Source organism: Marmota marmota, unplaced genomic scaffold (assembly GCF_001458135.2).
Source record: "Marmota marmota marmota unplaced genomic scaffold, marMar, whole genome shotgun sequence".
NCBI classification, from domain to species: domain Eukaryota; kingdom Metazoa; phylum Chordata; class Mammalia; order Rodentia; family Sciuridae; genus Marmota; species Marmota marmota.
The window spans coordinates 45,548,521-45,565,994 of record NW_026000037.1 but is presented as its reverse complement, the minus strand read 5'-3'; the positions used below and the strand labels follow the sequence as shown (position 1 = coordinate 45,565,994).

The following is a 17,474-nucleotide window of genomic DNA, read 5'->3' as shown; positions in this document are numbered from 1 at the left end:
AGATGTAGCTCAGTGTTCTACCAGTGGTAGAACCTCCGCTCTGGATTTAATCCCCAGTACCAAAGGAAAAAACAAAAAAAACAAAAAAAAACTTTGTCTCCAAACCCTCAGATCCTGGCAGAGTACTTAGTCATGTGGTTTAAGACTTATCAGTTAACTTTTTTGTTTGTTTTGTTTTGGAACTGGGGATTGAACCCTGGGCACTTTACCACGGGGTCCATCCTTTTCATTTTTTTTTGTTTGGAGACAGAAATAGTATAAAAACTATTTACACAGAATTGTTACTGGATTAGGTATTTTAAGTAAGTGAAGATTATATGGTAGGATGTGAATAGGTTATATGCAAATTTCCATCATTTTGTGCAAGGGACTTGAATATCCATAGATTTAGGTGTTAACAGAGGGTCCTGAAACCAATCCCTTGTGGATGCTGGGGAATTACTTTAGTTTGAAAGATAATGGATGATTTTTCTTATTGTATTTTTTTTTTTTTTTAATTTCTGGTCTTTTACTTTTTGGCAGGAGCTGTTCACTGCTTTTTTGTTTCTCTGGAACCTTAAGTAGTCGTTGGGAGGGAGCAGAGCTGACGGTAGAGTGGCTAAGCAGAGAAAAGCTGAGCAACTTAGTGGGGACAATGGTTTTGGAGATCTGCCAGGCGAAGCTTGCAGGCCTATTGGCAGATCTGTCGCTGTGACTTGGGAATTCGTCTTTCCTGGTCTCTTGGAAGTCTTAATCTTCACTGGAATCCTTTCTGGTGCATTTCATAAACTCAGAAGACTCTTGTAGACACTTAGGCTCAATTTTCCTCATCCAAGTGTAGAGGGTGGGTGGGGGGAGGAGGAGAGCAGTTTGCTTCCTGGGAGGAGAGATTCCTGGTGTCCTCTGCCAGACTTGCTCTCCTTTCCCTGCACTGTAAGCACAGCTGCTCTTTAAAGCTGACCGATGAGCACAGGCCTTTGGCTGTTGCCCAGTTATTCTCTTCTTTATTTGGTTTAATTTCAAGGTTATCTGATAATAGTTTTTTTTTTTCTTTTTCTTTTATCTCAGCCTTAGTTTGGATGGATGCTAGCAGTCTGACCCTATAAACGTCTAAGGGGTGCTCTGTTGTTTTTTGAAGCAAACATTGGAAGGTAACTGATTTTTCAGCCTTTTTTGGTATTTTCAAGCTGGTATTTGGAGGCTACCTTCATTTGGAATTTACTGTCCATGGATATGATGTAACTGGCCCTTATAATGTAACCAGGACTTACATTGATAGTACCTATAGCTTTGATAAGGTGCCTGTTAATCAGCTCCCCTGAGATCATGGCTGGAAAAGAACACAGAAACTCGTAACATAATAGATAAGAGTGGCCTAAAGTGCCTGGCTGGTGTGGATTTGAAATACATTCTATACTTCCCAGCTTTGTTAGGAAGTTACCTCTCTGAGCTTCAGTTTTATCAAGTGTAAACTAGAGATTATAATTCCTGTTGTATCATGATGTATGTTGGAATATGTATATAAATCACTAGCAAAGCAGTGTTTGCTACCTGGCTAAATATTCAAAATATTGGCTGTGGCTGCTGTTGTTTATTTTACAAGGAAAATTGAGGCAGGAGCAATACTTTAGGAATGTTTCAAATCACCTGCAGTAAGACTTGTTGGGTAACACAGTATATAAGTCAGGCATGACTATTGTAACACTCTAGCTATGTGGTGTATATTTGGTTAGTTTGTAGGGAAAGACAGAAAAAAAAAAACATGAATAACAGCACACGAACCGAAATTTTTAGTCATCTGAAGCATTTATCATGCTAGCTCTGTAAAGCTACACTTTCTATTAGTTCAAGGCTTCTACCTCCAAACTCAAGGGGAGGATAGAATTTAAGAGTATAGTTTAATTAGCATTGAATTCACATCTTTAGGATTAATTGTGACTTTAGACTCTGAAAGGTTTATTCTGTAATCACAGCTTCTATGGTAGATATGTGATTAAATACATTGTGCTTTGTACTAGAAAACCTTGAATTCATATACTACCTTTCAGATGAGCCTTAGAACATTTCCTAAGCACCTTTGAGAAATCACGTGATTTTTGTGTTTTTAGGGAAGAATAGGGTCAAAAATGTGACATTGTCTGACCTTGAACATCAATGTTGGGACTGAATATTAAGGAGTTTGCAGAGTTCATTGATTCATAAATTGAAGAATTCTTTATGTAGGGACATGTGTTCTTTCATGGAGAGTGCCTCTCAGATGTGTGCCTTTCAGCAGGAGACATATGGTTAGGTGTATAAAAGAACTTCCGTGTGAAGTTTTGTCCTGGTAAATTTTATGAGAGTAGGAACTTAGTCACATTGCTTTTAGACCACCAGTATGTAAAACTCCCTGCTGTAGGTGCTCAGTACATCTTGGTTGAGGACATGAATAGAGGTGGATAGGAAAGACAGTGAACTGGATGGGGTTAAAACACCCTCTGTACTCTGTACTCCATGTAGTTTATTTCTAACTTGGCTTTTGTTAAGGGTCAGGAAGTTGGTTGGAAGAGAGATCTATCTACCTTTTGAAGCACCTACTGTATGCCAGTACTGTGCCAGGAATTGGTAATGAGATGATACAAAGGATATTCTCCAGTGCCTTCTTCAGTGGTGGGTGATTGGACGTTCTGTTTAAACAGCAGTTATAACAGGGATATTTCCCTAGAATGACTCCCCCTAAGGCAGAGTGATCTTTGGGTTCAGGGGTTGGGTGAGCCCAACTATTATGTCTAATGCAGTCCTTAGAATTGAGGTCTATTTTATTGTCCCCAAGAGGAAGCTTGATATATATATGGCTATTTAGTTACATGATTTTGCTGTCTAAGCGGTCTTGGTGGCCTTCTAATACTTCTCTTTACTTCCAAAAAGAAGTCAGAGCAGGTTCCTCCCACCTATCCCATCCCGTCAATCTCCTTATGACTTTAAATAAAAGTGTAAATAAAGGATTGAGATTTCTGTGTCTTCAAGGAGAGGGGGTCAAGAGTGAGTTGGCCTTCTTTCCCCTCCTTCCCTTTCTGTGGTAATTTAGAACCTGTGTGTTGTAGTTTTTTTCTCAGCCACCAACTGAGATGTTACTTACATCCTTTTCAACTTTAACATATTCTCTTTTTGATCTTTGGGGATCAGAAGCAAAGGATGGGCAAGAGGGGTTTGAGAAGCCAGGCTCACCAGGGCGCTGTGTAAGCATCTATGCACTTCATAGTTCTCACCATGCCCAGTTGGTTGTACTGATGGTCCCAGGGGGAAGGCTGCAGTTCTGTTACCAACAGGGGAACAGAGATTGTGGTTGCTGCTGGGACCAAAGCCAGGAGGGTATTTATAGTCTGTGGTGAGTGGCTGCGAGCCCACCCTGGTTCTGGATACGCCTCCTGCCTGAAAGTTCCCTGTGTTCTTGAACTGGACCCTGCCCTTAGTGGCCAGACATTAGTTAATGATAAAGTGGATGGCTGCATGACGCGGCACGTGATAGCCTTGGCGGTTCACAGCCTGCAGGTGCTTGTGCTTTGGCTGACCTGAGCACCCATGAAGAGCAGGTGTCTCCCTCCCCTGCTCTGTTCACAGCTTGCCTTGGTTTGCTGGCCTTTCCCCAAGCCAGCTTCATTGACGTGGGGTGGATGGACCACTCACTAACTGGAGTCTACTTTCTTTATGCCACATGGGCTGTGTCAAGTGAAGATTTATAACCCTAAAAGAAAAGGCAGATCATGAATGTATCTTTTTTCTCTCTCCTTGAATTCAGGTCAGACATCTAGACTGCTTTAGAGAAGGGACCAAAATCAGGTGAGGGTTTGCACACCTTAGCTCGCTCGAAGGTATAAGGACTGAAAGGGAAAGATGAAAGAGTAAGTTCTCATAGGAAATCAGAAAAAGTGCAAAAACTTTCTGTTGTTTATCTGGTAAGGTATAAAGTGTATATTTGTGTTGACCCTTGGGTGCTTTTAGGGTAAAGGGAGGGTTTATTTATTTATTTTTGTTTGCATTTGTAAAGTGGCTGAAAACTCAACCTGAGCTAGCCTTGGTGAGTGGAACATTGAATGGCAGCCTTTCTGGGGAGTCCAGGTAGAATAGGCTCCAGATCTGGGTTGACACTGGCTCAAGCAGTGTCCCTGGGACCCTGTTAGTATTCTTCCTTTGTCAACTTTATTCTCAAGAAGGCTCTCCCTTTATGGTATCGAAATTGCTGTGGTGTATTCCCTTACATTCAAGTCTAATGGAAAAAAAAAAATCAAACTTCTAGTAATTCTTACAAAATCCCAAGAGTCACTCTCATTGCACAGGCTTAGACCACACACACCCCACAATCAAATACAGTGTGCCGATTGGTTTTAGTCCCTCCTCCCTCACATTAGCTTGGATTTAGAAAAGAAGGTGTGTATCCCAGACCGGATTCAGGGATCATTACTGGAAAGCAGCAGCAGGTAGAGGGACTGGTGAGGCCAAGGGTTCCACACAATGTTGGGCCCTTCATTATCACAAAGGAACACAGTTCTTGGACCTCCTTGATTTTGCTGTTTTTCAAGAAGTAGTAAGTTCTAGGTTTGTTTTCTGGCATCCCCAGAAACAAGGAACCAGGGATTTTACTGATGCCCCTGGGATGTTCATTGCAGGGTATCAGATTATAGTAGATCTTAATGGATGCCATGCTAGGTTGCTCTATGGTATGGCATTAGCTCAATCAGCTTGCACTGTATACTATTACATCAAGGATAGTAGCAGAATGGCTATTCTCTATATATGTTTTGTCTGTCTCCGAAAACACGTGTTCCATTTCACTGGCCATTCAGATTCATTTTGGGTGACTGTCTTGTCAGCCTTGGGGCTGGGAAGAGGGGAGGACAGGCTGCGTTTTGGCAGCACTTCAAGCCTGGAGCAGCATCCTGCAGCCAGCACCATAAGCTGTATAATTTGTCCATGGAGGCCTATGCATTATAAAAATGAAAATTCCTTCTCTGATAGCATTCATTGCTTAGCACGCAGCAATTTGGCTGTCAGAAACAGCTGGCCCTGCAGGGTGGGACAATGGAAAGGCGAGACCAGAGAGAGGCCAGTGCTTACTCAAGTCTCCCACTGTGAGAGGATCAGGTTACTGAGACTGTCATTAACAACAGACTGCAAGGGGCTCTGAGGCACAGCTTCCAGTGAGCAGGAGCTGGTGGCTCAGACAGTGAGTGATTTTCTGCATTTTTGCTGAATGGAACAACAACAACCACAACAGGATACACACACACACACACACACACACACACAACTTGTTAACCTTTGCTGACTCAAATATTCAGTTCTGATGTGTTTTCTCCTGGATGATGAGCATTTTAGGGGAAATAAATCCTTTCTACACTACATATAGTTGTCATTGGAACATTGTGGAAAACTCAAGAGAAGTGTGGAGAGGGGCACAATGGAATGCTTGGAACCTGTCTTTTGGCATTTATAATTTTTAGGTTCTATCTACCTAGAATTAATGCCAAAAGCCCCAACACTGAGAACCCCATGAAGCTCGTTCATGCATGGAGTAGAGACATGTGTGCCTATGAACCAGATGTAGCATGTGCAAGGGTGAGGAAGGGGCAGAGGACCTGTGTGGCTTGGAGCACTGTCTCTCTGACTGCAGTGTGGCTGGCCCTGTACTCTTTCCTGTATTGATTTCATGACTCATGAAGCATGATCTAGGCAAAAAGCACACTTCAGCTATAGAGGAGAGACAGCTGTCTGTTATAGGAGGACATGTTTTCTGGGTTTAATGGCGCCAGGTTTTCCTTTTTGGTTGATACGCTAGTGACATCCTACAAATGTCTCATCAAGGGTGTTTCATTTTTTCCTCCTTCCTGAGAAAAGAATCCCTTAAAAATAGTCTTCTAAATATTATTCTTAGCTTTTATTTCACAACGGGACTTCCTGTGTAGGAAAAAATTTTGTGGTTCTGTTTTTGGGGAAAGAAAGCTATGTCAAGACGGCAAGGGCCTCTTGGTGGTTTAAGGGCACACCGTGGTTAAAGTACCTTGGACTTCTGAAGTGAACAGCATTTCGGAGGTTCTGGGTGACTCAAGAGAAGTTTGCTGGTTGGAATTTGGTAGTTGTCATGTGTGGCCGGGACTGTACTGTTCCCCCTTTTCCATCTAAATCTGTTTCCCTTTTACATGATAGAGGCTGAAGTTCCCAGATGTTGTTTGGATTAAAGAGTGTGTGGGGGAAGAGGGAAAAAAAAAAAAAAAGCTTTCTTAATGATAATAACAGAGTCAGACTGGCTGGTTCTGTACTGACAGGAAAATGGAGAGATAAAAAGTCCATTAATGGTGTGTGCACAGCCTAAGTAGCCAATAAAACAATGTTGTCCTCCCTGGAAGCCAGTCCCAGACTGGCAGTGCTTCGTGCCAACTGCAGGAGACAACAGCTGCAAAGGGGCAGAAGGATTCTGAGTCAAGAGTCCAGTCCACCTATTGGCTGGAGGGTGGTTCTTTTGTTCTCTGCCTCCGCCTCCTCTCCGCCTCCTCCTCCTGCCCCTTCTCCTTTTTGCCCTTTTTTTTTTTTTTTTTTTTTTTTTGCAGTGAGCCCCTCTTAATGCTCGCTGTTCCAGAAATTGAACCACATCTGATTAAAACTTAATGGTTACTCAGAATGAAGTTGGCTGGTGGTTTCCAAGCCTATTTGTCTGGGTTAGTTTGAGTGTGTGACCATAGAAATGTTAATTTACACACAATGTATCCAAGTATTACAGTCCCCCAAAGTTTGATAAAATAGTCACTTATCACGGAGGTAACACTGTATCCCTCTTTCCAAATATTGAATTTCCAGGCTCAAAATGAGTAGTAAAAAACAAAATAATTTTTTTTTTTAAAGCATTTTGGCTTGGAAGGTTAACATTGGGGAACGGCAAAGACGTGGTTTCATCAGCATTCATTCTGTGTGTGCACTTCTTGCTTTTTCAGTCCTGGGCCAGGTCCAGGGTAGTGGGGAGACCTTCTTTGGGAACTTACCTTTTTCTGGTCAGGTCAGCTCTTAGGTCTCCAGCGAAGGGGAAGAAGGAAGTACTGAGTGGAAGGGAAAAGCATCCTTGTACATTTAAAAGGGAGGTGATCCTAAAATGAACTTAAAAAAAAAATAGTGAGGTGATCTGATCTGTCTCTGTTACCCACAGCTTTAGTTAAAAGATCTTAAGTTATTATGACTTTTATTCCTATTATACAAGGGGAAGAGGCACAGGGATCAGAGTGTTCATTTTTGTCCCGTGTCCTGGGCTATAGCATTCCGATATTAGGAAGCTGGTATTCATAGCCTCCTTTTGCAGGGGAAAGAAACAAAGTATGAGAAACTAACTTCCTCAAGGCTACAGGGTCTTGTTCTTGCCCATGGGTGCAGCCATAATGAAACATGTGCTGTGAACCCACACATGAGCCATCCAGAAGAGGAGGTGGGTGTTCCTTATCTGGACACTCCAGAATGTTGGTGGTGCAGAGTAGGAACACACTCTGCTTTTATGTTTCTACTTATTTATTTAGGTGCTGGGGATTCAGCTCAGAGCCTTGTGTGTCCTTCACTGAGCTACACCGCCAGCCTTATACACTGCTTTTAAATCCCAGAAGCCTTAAATCCTAAAAGGCTCCATGGAAGAGGACACATTCTTTTACACTTTAGCACTCTCATTGGGTGTACACCTCGTCTCAGACATTCTGCTCAGGGCTGGGACTCAGAACTGGAAAGGATGACGGAAGTCCTGCTGTCAAAGTGTGATCATCATTTCCTAGTGGATAGACCCAGGGGTGTGGAGAACATAGTGGATACCCAAGCATCCTGGGAGAAGAGAAGCTTGAGAAAAATACCTGGTAATGGGCTCAGCTGGGAACAAGGCTTTTCCAGCTGACCCCCCCTAAATAGAGAGGGCTTAGAACAGAGTGTGGACCTTGGAATGAATGTGCAAGGAGGAACATTATGTCATGCTTTTAGGTACTATCTGTGGTTCCTTTTTGGAAACTGTATGTAGATTATGAGCTGTCTCAATGTTCTTGGCTGCAGACTTCTTGCTCCCAGGTCACTCCCAGGCCATCCCAAGTAGCCATAGTATCCCAAGAATGATTTCCTCTCTTTTGACTAAAGATGGGAAAAATAAGGTCTGTGGGCAAATTACGTTCTTTTTACATAAAACCTTTATATTAGGCACCTTTAAAAAGTATGTGGCCTTTCCTGGTTTGGTGTTTTATTTAGATGGCAAACTAGAGAGACTGTTCTGAGGAAATATGACCCCTCAGTGATTAATATTAGATATTGAATGGCCTTTAACATGTCATGCTTGCTCTACTGTGCCGGCTTGTCTTTTTCTAAATGTCAAGCCATCACTGTGTCAATTTTATATGTTTGAAAGACTGGGATGAATTCCAGGTGTGACACTTTGGTTTTCATTTTTACATTTTATAGTAGTTTAAATGTCTCCTTAGTGTTTTTGGTGGAGGCTCCTGTAGGTCCATGTAGATGATGAATACTAATGTATTTTAAAGTCATGCTTGGCTGTTTGGGGGTGACTTGCTTTCAGCTGTCTGTTCCTTAGCTGATGCTGGGGATGTGAATGGGAATCAACATGCTGGTTATTAATCTGACGATTTCCTTTTATTCTGCCAATAAACTCCACTGGTTAAGGGATCTGTTTTTACCATTGTTTTTGGTTCTGCTGTGGGGCAGTGCTAGACTGCAGTCCATTGTGAATATTGCCAGGTAATTTATTATTCATTATTGAGGGAAAGAAGTTTTGACACATATCAGAGCTGATTCAGCACTGTACTCTCACATGCATTGTTATGTCTTTCCGAGTAAGAAAAGAAAAGAGGGGAATTCAGAGACAAGTCAGAATAGCCAGTTTTTTTTTTTTTTGTGGTAAAGCTCAGAACTTTTTTTTTTTTTTTTTTTTAAAGGAAGAAAATTACTGTTATGAAAGTCAGGGTTGTGGTTGTGAAAACATCAATAATAGTAATGACTTATTCTGTAAGGGTGTTTATATCGGCTTCTTTTCTGAGTGCTTCACATATTAACTCGTTTATTTTAATAACTCTGTGAAGCAGGTTCAATTTTTTTTTTTTAATCTAAATTTTACAGATGAAGGAAAGAGGCACATTACGTTAGTGCCTAAGGGCTTACAGGTAGCAAGTGGCAGGGCCAGAATTCTGAGGCGATCTGGCTCAGTTTTGGGTTCTAGCCACAGTGAAGGGTAAAAAGAAAAGGAATAGTGACCAGGGACACATAGAGTAAGGTGTGGAGTCCTAACAGTTTTCTATAAAAGAAACATTAGAAGGCACAGTAAGGTGGGAGGGTGTGAGGGATGTGAGGATACAGGAAGCAAACTTCTATGGCACGAATACTGGTTTGTTAACTTACTGAACATATATACAGTCTTAGTCTATTTGGGCTGCTGTAACAAAATATCTGAGGCTGGATAGCTTATAAAGAACGGAAATTCATTTCTCACTCCTCTGGAGACTGGTAAGCCTATGAACAAGGCACTGGAATACTTTATGTTTGATGAGGGCTTCTTCGTTTGTATGTGGTCTCTTCTTACTCTGTCCTCACATGGTAGAGGGGCATGCCAGCTCAATGGGGCCTCTTTTATAAGAGTATTAATTAGCACCACCCTCACAATATGAAATTTCACCCTCATGATGTAATTACGTCTCAAAGATCCTACCTTCTACTGCCATCACATTGGGTTTTAGGTTTCAACATAGGAGTTTTAGGGGGCCACAAACATTCAGACCATGGCATGGATCAACTATAAAGCATATGTATGCATACATATATAGTTTACATATGTGCGTACATATGTGTGTGAATCTCTATATCATGAATTTGGACTGTGTTTGAGAAATGTCATTAGATGCGTGTGTGGAAACTTAGTTCCTTCACCATTCTTGCTGTTGGATGTTCAGTAAACCCCCCACAGTTGGGAGCCACCCATCTACTGCTGGAGAGAACACACTCACATGTGGAAGCTTTACCAACCCTGGCATACCCCTGCTTCTGTGAAGTATTCATATTTACTTGCCTGTTTCTTAAAAAAAAAAAAAGAAGAAGAATTTCTTTTCTTATGTGTTGAACTTGTCTTTGCTAAAGGTACTGGGAGTTGGCTATAACTCAGAAGTAGAAGTTAAAGTGTTTGGTGTGTGTGCACTGTGAAAGTCCACCCAAAATTATATTTAAAATAAAATAGTTTCTAGACATGTATGTGACCCATTCTTCATGTGTCCAAATCAAAAAACAATGGCTTGCAATTGTGTTAAACTAGTATAAATCTTGTGATAATTTCTAAGCGGCTTAGTTGAACTTAGGATAGTGTGTATTGTCTTAAAATCAGCCTGACTGGTAGAACCAACAAAAATGCTGCACATGAAAAAACTGAAAAAACAATTTTTTTAAACCATTATCTGTGAGGCCTTTCCCCAATACTTCCATACATTAAAAGTTAAAACTAACAGGAGATTGCCTTTTCCTTCCTGCCATTTTTAGAAAATAAGGCATTCTAAAACTTATAGAAGATTATCACTCCCTCCCCCCTAGGATTTAAAAAGTAAAAAAACAAAGTCAGGGAGACAAATGCTTATGAAACTGAGTATAGTGACCTGAAACTCAGCTGAGTTGTTCTCAGAATTGTTGACGGTGTGAATGGCAAACATTGGCAATTGCTAATGTTTTCGTATGCTTTTTATAATTCTTGTATGTTCATGTTCTGCCTTCTAATTGAAGCAATCCTGAGACTGTTAACTATTTAATGTGGCGTCCATGTGAGTGAAACTCAACTTTGAGTCATCTGGAGAGTTACCTACCTCTGGGTACTAGAGAGCAGTCTCCAGGTCCTATAATGTGCTGCCACAGATAAGAACTTGTGGGCTCCTTCAGTCTTTTGGTTTGGTGTTTAGCTGATCCTCACCTGCCCCTCTGTAGTCCACTGAACTTACATATGTGCTGGGCATCAGGGATGTGAGAATACGGGAAGCAAACTTCTATGGCCTGAAGCCTTGTTTGTTAATTTATTAGACATTGGAGAGACTTTCAATGAAAGAATTTAGCTGGCTGTGGTGTCTCTTCTGCTCAGGGGAACATAGGACTGGCAAAAAGCTTTTCTTGAATTTCTTTTTATTATTTTATTTTTATAGTGCTGAAGATTACACCAGGGCCTCACAAGGGCTAGGCAAGTGCTAAACTACTGAATTATATCTGTGGTCCTTGATTTTTTTTTATTTTTTAGATCATGTATGTCATAAAGTTTGTTTTATGAATGCATATGTATCTATACAAAGTACATATACATGCATAAATTTTATATGTATGTAATAAAACGTGCATGTGTGTGTGTGTGTGTGTATATATGTATATATATATATATATAAATATATAATTAATTTTTTTAAATTTTGGATGTGGTACTAGGGCTTGAACTGAGGGATACTTTACCATTAAGCTACATTCCCAGCTCCTTTTTACTTCTTATTTATTTATTTATTTTTAAATAGTCTTGCTAAGTTGCTAACGCTTACCTCAAACTGGTGATCCTCCCATGTGTCTGGGATTATAGGTGTGCACTATTGCTCTTGGCTAAACTTATCTATACATAAATAAATACTTTTTATCCTTTTAATCAATCTTAGGCAAACAAAGCATATTTTAGATAAGAATGGTGTAAAATGTTTATGAAGAATTAATTTCTGGGCTGGGAATGTTTGGTGATACAGCACTTGCCTGGATTGTGTGAAGCCCTGGGTTTGCTCCCCAGTACAGAAGAAAAGAAAGAAGAAAATAAAATAATTTATTTCACTTTAGAATTTCTGATCCACTTGGGAGTTTGGGATATCATGGTAAATATACATTGTTCGTGTTAACTGTCAGGTAAGTTGCTTCTAAAGGATGGCAATATCACAAATGATCAAAAAGCTGATGTTTCAACTGGTGCTGATGTAAATTAGTCACAGGTGTGCAATCTTGAGGCCTGTGATTAAAAGAGTGCTAACACAATCAACTTCAGACATTTTTCATTTTATAGAATTTATCTATAAAAGATGAATCTGGGGGCAAAACTTATGTGTTGTAATTAATAGTAACCAAAATCAAGAGGCTGTAATTCCATTAGTGGACTGAATGCTTAATGACACAAGGAGATTAAAGTATGGAAAACTCTGTGCTTTGTGGTTACCCTTATAAAATTACTTGAGTTAAGGAATCCAGAGATTCAGGTATCTTAGATAATGAAGTCTTGATAATAGCTTGTAATTCTGGAAGCTGGCCCATCCCTACCCACCCACCCACATCACCCCACTCCAAAGTATCATTACAGCTCACAAGAGGATTCCAGATGGGGTTTTCCCTGATTCTAGGTAGATTGGCTCTAGTCCTGACTCTTCCACTTGCCATTATTCTTCCTGTTGTTTTGTCTTCTCTTTTATTTTCTTCCATCACTTAATGCATCCTTTCTTAGAAGTTGTCCCGTGTTAATTGTCTCAGCCTGAGCTTGGTGGTGGTGATTTGCGCGTTCTCAGGAGTCTGATAAGTACATGGTGTCTGCCTATTTTGTAGATGGGGCTACTGGCTCACAATAATGATCCAGTACCTGGGGAGTGTCGGGCAGAGGTTCAGTTCCTAAGCTGTGTTACTCCACAGCTTTCCCTCTTTTCCACAAAAATGGATTGGAGACAAAGTATGTTAACGAATACAGCGTATACTCAAAGTAGGGAGAACTCTTAAGGAGATAAATACAATTGTCAGTTCTCTGTTGCTGTGATGAAATACCTGACACAATCAACTTTAAAGAAGGAAAGGTTTATTTTATCTCATAGTTCCAGAAGTTTCAGTCCATGGTTGTTGGGCTTTGTTGCTTTGTGTCTGTGGCGGCCCAGTGCAACATGGCTGGAGCACATGGTGGAAGAGGCCTGTTTACCTCATGCCAGCCAAAAAGGAGAGAGAGAGAGAGGGAGGAAGGGGCTGTGGTCCCAAAATCCACTTCAAAGGCCTACCTCCAGTGATCTAACTTCCCTCTCCTAGGCTCTATCTACTCAACAGTCCACTACCTCCCACTAGCGTCTCAGGCTGGTGACCAAGCCTTTAACACATGGGCTTTTGGGGTACACTTCCAGAGCATAACATTGTAGGAGGGAGAACACATCCCCCCTGTACTGTAGCCCTTTTACTCACCTGGACTGAGAATAACTGGAAGAAGGCCAGAGAGTGAGAGCCCTGCCTCAGGAATTGTATGGGGCCCAGCTCCAAGTAACCACCTCAGGAATAATTTTCTGGGAAAGGAATAAACATTTTTCTTGTAAGATGAAGCATCTCCTCTCCTACCTTTTACTTACAACTTCTTAGTTTTCAGTAATATTATATTGTTAGCATAGTACTTGAGTATTATTCTTTAGCCCCTGCCCACCCCTACCCTGTGTATGTGTATAATTTAGAAAAAAAAAAGATTTAAGTGCTGGAATAGGAAATATTTCTTTGTTTTCAAACGTAAGTGAGTAGGAAGCTGAGGTCGAGTGTATATTACACATTATCTTTTTTGTATAAAATAAGAAATACTTGTAGATCTCTCTTAGTCTCTTTAACTTAAGGTTTTGGGGAGGGTTGGATATTTGTTTATTTTTGCTTTGAATTAAAAGCTGTTACAACACTAAAAGTAGGTTCTAGGTGGATGTACCTCCTTTTTTGCCATTAACATAATTGTTTCTCTTTTTTTCAATTTTTTTTTTATATTTGTTTTGGAGAGGTCCCTGTTATGCTTTGGATCCATTATCAGGATGTACCCATTCATATATCAGCATTAGGATGTACCCATTCATATATCAGCATTTTATTAAGGAGCTATTGGTTTTAAGACATCTCTGATACTTCAGAATGAAAAATACTACTTATCTGTGAAGAGTTCACATACTTGATTTTTTTGTTAGAACAAAAAATTGAAATGTACTCTTTGAGCCCGTGACAGTTAAGTGTGGGAATGCTGGATGAGAGGCCATATATCTCAGACAGAATGTCTATGTTGAGTCTTTGGGAGGTGATGCTAGCTTTGATTCTGAAGCACAGAAATTTGCCAGATGTCTATTTTAGACAGACAAGTGCAAAGGCAGAAGGTGAATAAGATCATGGTGTCCTCAGGGAGCTGTAAAGTGCATTTAGGGTGAGGGGACCTATGGGGTGATGACCTGGTGAGATTGGACATGTCTTGGGCTAGGCTGTGAACATTCAGAGTCATCAATGTTGGTGTGAGCATCTGAGAGGCAGCGCAGTGGTCGGATCAACTGCCCTGTTGGCAGGTATGTGGGGGAGACCACAGCTGAGTCTGTCAGAGCACCACTGTGGGGAGAGTCAAAGGCAGTGGGGGCTTTGTAAGGTGAACTTAGTTTCTGGATTGGTTATCAAGGTTAATGGGTGCTTCCATTTTTTAGGGGTTAGAACATATGTGAATATCAGCACATTTGGGGAGTGGTTAAGATAGATGTGATGACTTTAGTTTTGGAAACCTGTATGTATTATGCCCCTTGAATTCTTGGTCATGATGGACACCTATTGTTTTACTACTTCTCTTCTGCATTTTATTATTTATCCTTCAATTGGCAAGCAAATTATTGATAATTGAAAAAATATTTTTAGTTTTTTTTTCTTTCTTGAGTAGGTTGGGTGCCATTTCAGTACAGGAGTAGATTTTAAAACCATCTTTAATTAAAGAATAGGCCTTCCTGTTAGCATAATTCTTGATAAATCCTGGTAGCAATGACAAATGAAATGTCTAAGCAGAAAATCTCTGAGCTAGTGGGGAGCTTAGTGACCTAGGCCACTGTCCTCGGTTTATATTTAGAAATGGAAACCAGAGAGGGTGAATGACTTCCCAGCATCACATAGCAAAATTGCAGGGGTGTTCAGTGCTTTATCCATTGGACTTTGATGATAGAAGCAGATTTTGAAAATTTACCTAAATTCTTGACTTGGCTTTAATTTCTTTGTTGTTGTTGGCATGCTGGGAATTGAACCCAGGGCCTCGAACCTGGTAGGTGAGCACTCTACCACTAAGCTAAGTCCGCAGTCTTTACTTTTATTAACTCAAGTGTTCACAGGTTAACAAGTGTTTGTTGACTACCTAATATGGAAGGGATACATCCCCAATTATTATAAAAGATAATAAGGCAAAGATACATAAGAGGCTATTTTTCTTATCAGGAAGCTTGAAGGTTAGTTTTTTTTTAGATAACTCATTATAGGACTGGTAAGTACTTTCAAAATACACAGCTTGTCTGACATAATTATGCTTAAGTAGTATACATACACACATATATACACACGATAACAACAAGAAAACAAGGCCATGTGAAACATTGTTCACCTTTCATTTTGTGTTTAACTTTATTGGATTTTTTTTTTTTTTCTTGTTACCTTGTTCTCTTGGTGAGGGGTAAGCAGTTGGTGGAGTAGCCTTGGGAATTCCTCTCTGCCTGTGGGCAGATAGATGATAATTTCGACCAACCGATTAGAAAAAGTGTTGATTAACTTGTATTCAGTTTATTCTTGTTGAAACTTAATTAGGGAGAGTGATTTGGTAAAAAGTTTATTTAGGTTGATAACTGACATAAATATTTGCAAGTGGGAATAAGGATATTTTGTCCTTTTCTTCCTTGCTTTGCATTGAAGTCTTGGGAAGAAATTTAGCCATGTAGTGATAGAGGAATTTTTTTTTAAACCACTGTGCATTTGCAATTGTTAATGCTTTTGGTTTTTCTGTAATTTTAAATGTCATTCATTCCATATATATTTAAACCAATCTGGCATGATGATAGCCCAGACTTGGAGATATAGCAGGAGGTGGGACACACAGTCTCTATTTTCCAGAGGGTCCTCATAGAAGCTTTGCTAAATATCTGTGTAGTGAGGTAAATAGACACAGGCACCCCAGAGTAAAGCTTAGGAGAAGCAAAACGCCAGACACCCCATTAAAAACCAGAAAATCTGGTCCTAGCCCCGTGGGTGGCATCCCTGCAAACTCTTGTAAAAGTGCTTTGAGATCAGGAGCTGATGAAAGCCTGGATGGCATTGTGTGTGAGGGTAATCATCGAGGATTACCACATTCCGGTGAGGTGACAGTTAAAACATGGGTGCTGTGGAGGTATGGGTGCTGCAGTGGTGCTGGATTGGGAAGCACACACACACACAGGTGCTGAACTGAACACACCGAGAAGAGCCATCTAATTGCCATTCAAGTCTGGTTCTGTTTAGGGGTGTTTGGGGAGAATGGAAGAAATGACAGGTTGCTCCTTTCTTACCTCTGCCAGTTCTTAATCCTTCTCCACTGAAGGTGCTGATTCCTCACTCAGAGCCTTTTTGAGATAAAGAGGTAGCTGGAATAGAACAAGTTGTGTTGAGGCCTAGGGGAATATCATGAGTTTTTCATCTCAGCCAAAGTATGCATTAAATTCTCACCCAGGCTTTGACCTGACTCCATGGATCAACCACAGACCTCTTAACTGGGAGAGCACTGACAGGATTTAAAAAATACAACACACACCACCCAGGTATGAAGAAAGTATAAGAAAATGTGTGTGTGTGTGTGGGGGGTATGATGGAAATACTGGATTTCTTTACTGAACTTCCCACTACTCTAAAAGACATGTAGAAAGGGTTGCTATGTGGTTAGTGACATCAGTTGGCCAGAGGTGCTATATCCAATTCCTTTCCAAACTAATTTACAAGTGACACTGTTTGGTTTTTCTTAGGGAAAGAAATGAGAGAGCAGGAATTAGGGAGGAAGAGAGAAAGGAGTGAATTGTGGGTTCCCTGTGGGTGGGAAGTGCTTGCTTTGTCTTTCTGTCTTTGAAGGATCTGCCTCTTCTCTGAAGTCACCCGCATATCTGGTGAGGTGGTAGCTCTGGGGAAATTCTGTTTTAGCCTGTGGCCTTCCTATTTGGTGTCTTATAAATCCTTCTAAGCTGCCACTGGTGGAGAAGTGAGTTTGGGCACTGTTAGTCGTTCATATTTCCGTTTTCCAGGCTTCCCTGTAGAACCCTTGATGATACTTATTTAAAATTGCAATTTGTGTGAGTCAGAATGGTCAAATCTCAGTCATTGCATATGATTCAACCTAATAATTCAGCCTTAGTCATCTCCACTGTCTCCTCTTTTTACTCCTTAAATATTGAGTTTATAATAATAGCTACCATTCATTAGCACGACTGTATGCCATGCTCATCACCTGTGGCAGCTCTGCAGGGACGTCATGGTGCCCGCTTGCCTGCGGGAGGCTGCTGCGTGGACGGTTGGCTCAAGCTCTCGAGACTGGTGGCTGGCCGGGCTGGGATTCAGCCCAGGGCTCTGGTGCGGCCTGGAACTCCCTTTGTCTACTATGGCCCACTGCCTTTGTTCCCTCAAGTTTCATCCTTGATCCTCTTACTTTGTATTTCTGGCACAAATAAATGAGTCTTTGGCTGGCCAAATGAAAGGGATTTTGA

At 40.8% G+C, this 17,474-nt stretch overlaps 1 protein-coding gene and 1 long non-coding RNA gene across 3 annotated transcripts in view; one reads left to right on the top strand and one right to left on the bottom strand.

The window, feature by feature from the left end:
- The first annotated feature begins 955 nt into the window (after positions 1-955).
- Positions 956-17,474, top strand: part of Acvr1 (activin A receptor type 1) — an 89,844-nt gene continuing 73,325 nt past the window's right edge. The window contains exon 1 of one of the 2 annotated variants that reach the window (XM_015479200.2): positions 956-1,130. The gene's annotated coding sequence lies outside the window, so the exon portion shown is untranslated. The remainder of the gene's footprint in view (positions 1,131-17,474) is intronic. The other variant, XM_015479199.2, reaches the window with a different exon arrangement.
- Positions 2,233-9,386, bottom strand: LOC125619407. The gene is made up of 3 exons (XR_007350939.1): positions 8,608-9,386; positions 5,647-5,652; positions 2,233-2,244 (listed from the first exon to the last, which is right to left on the bottom strand). It is a non-coding gene; the product is annotated as an uncharacterized LOC125619407 (long non-coding RNA).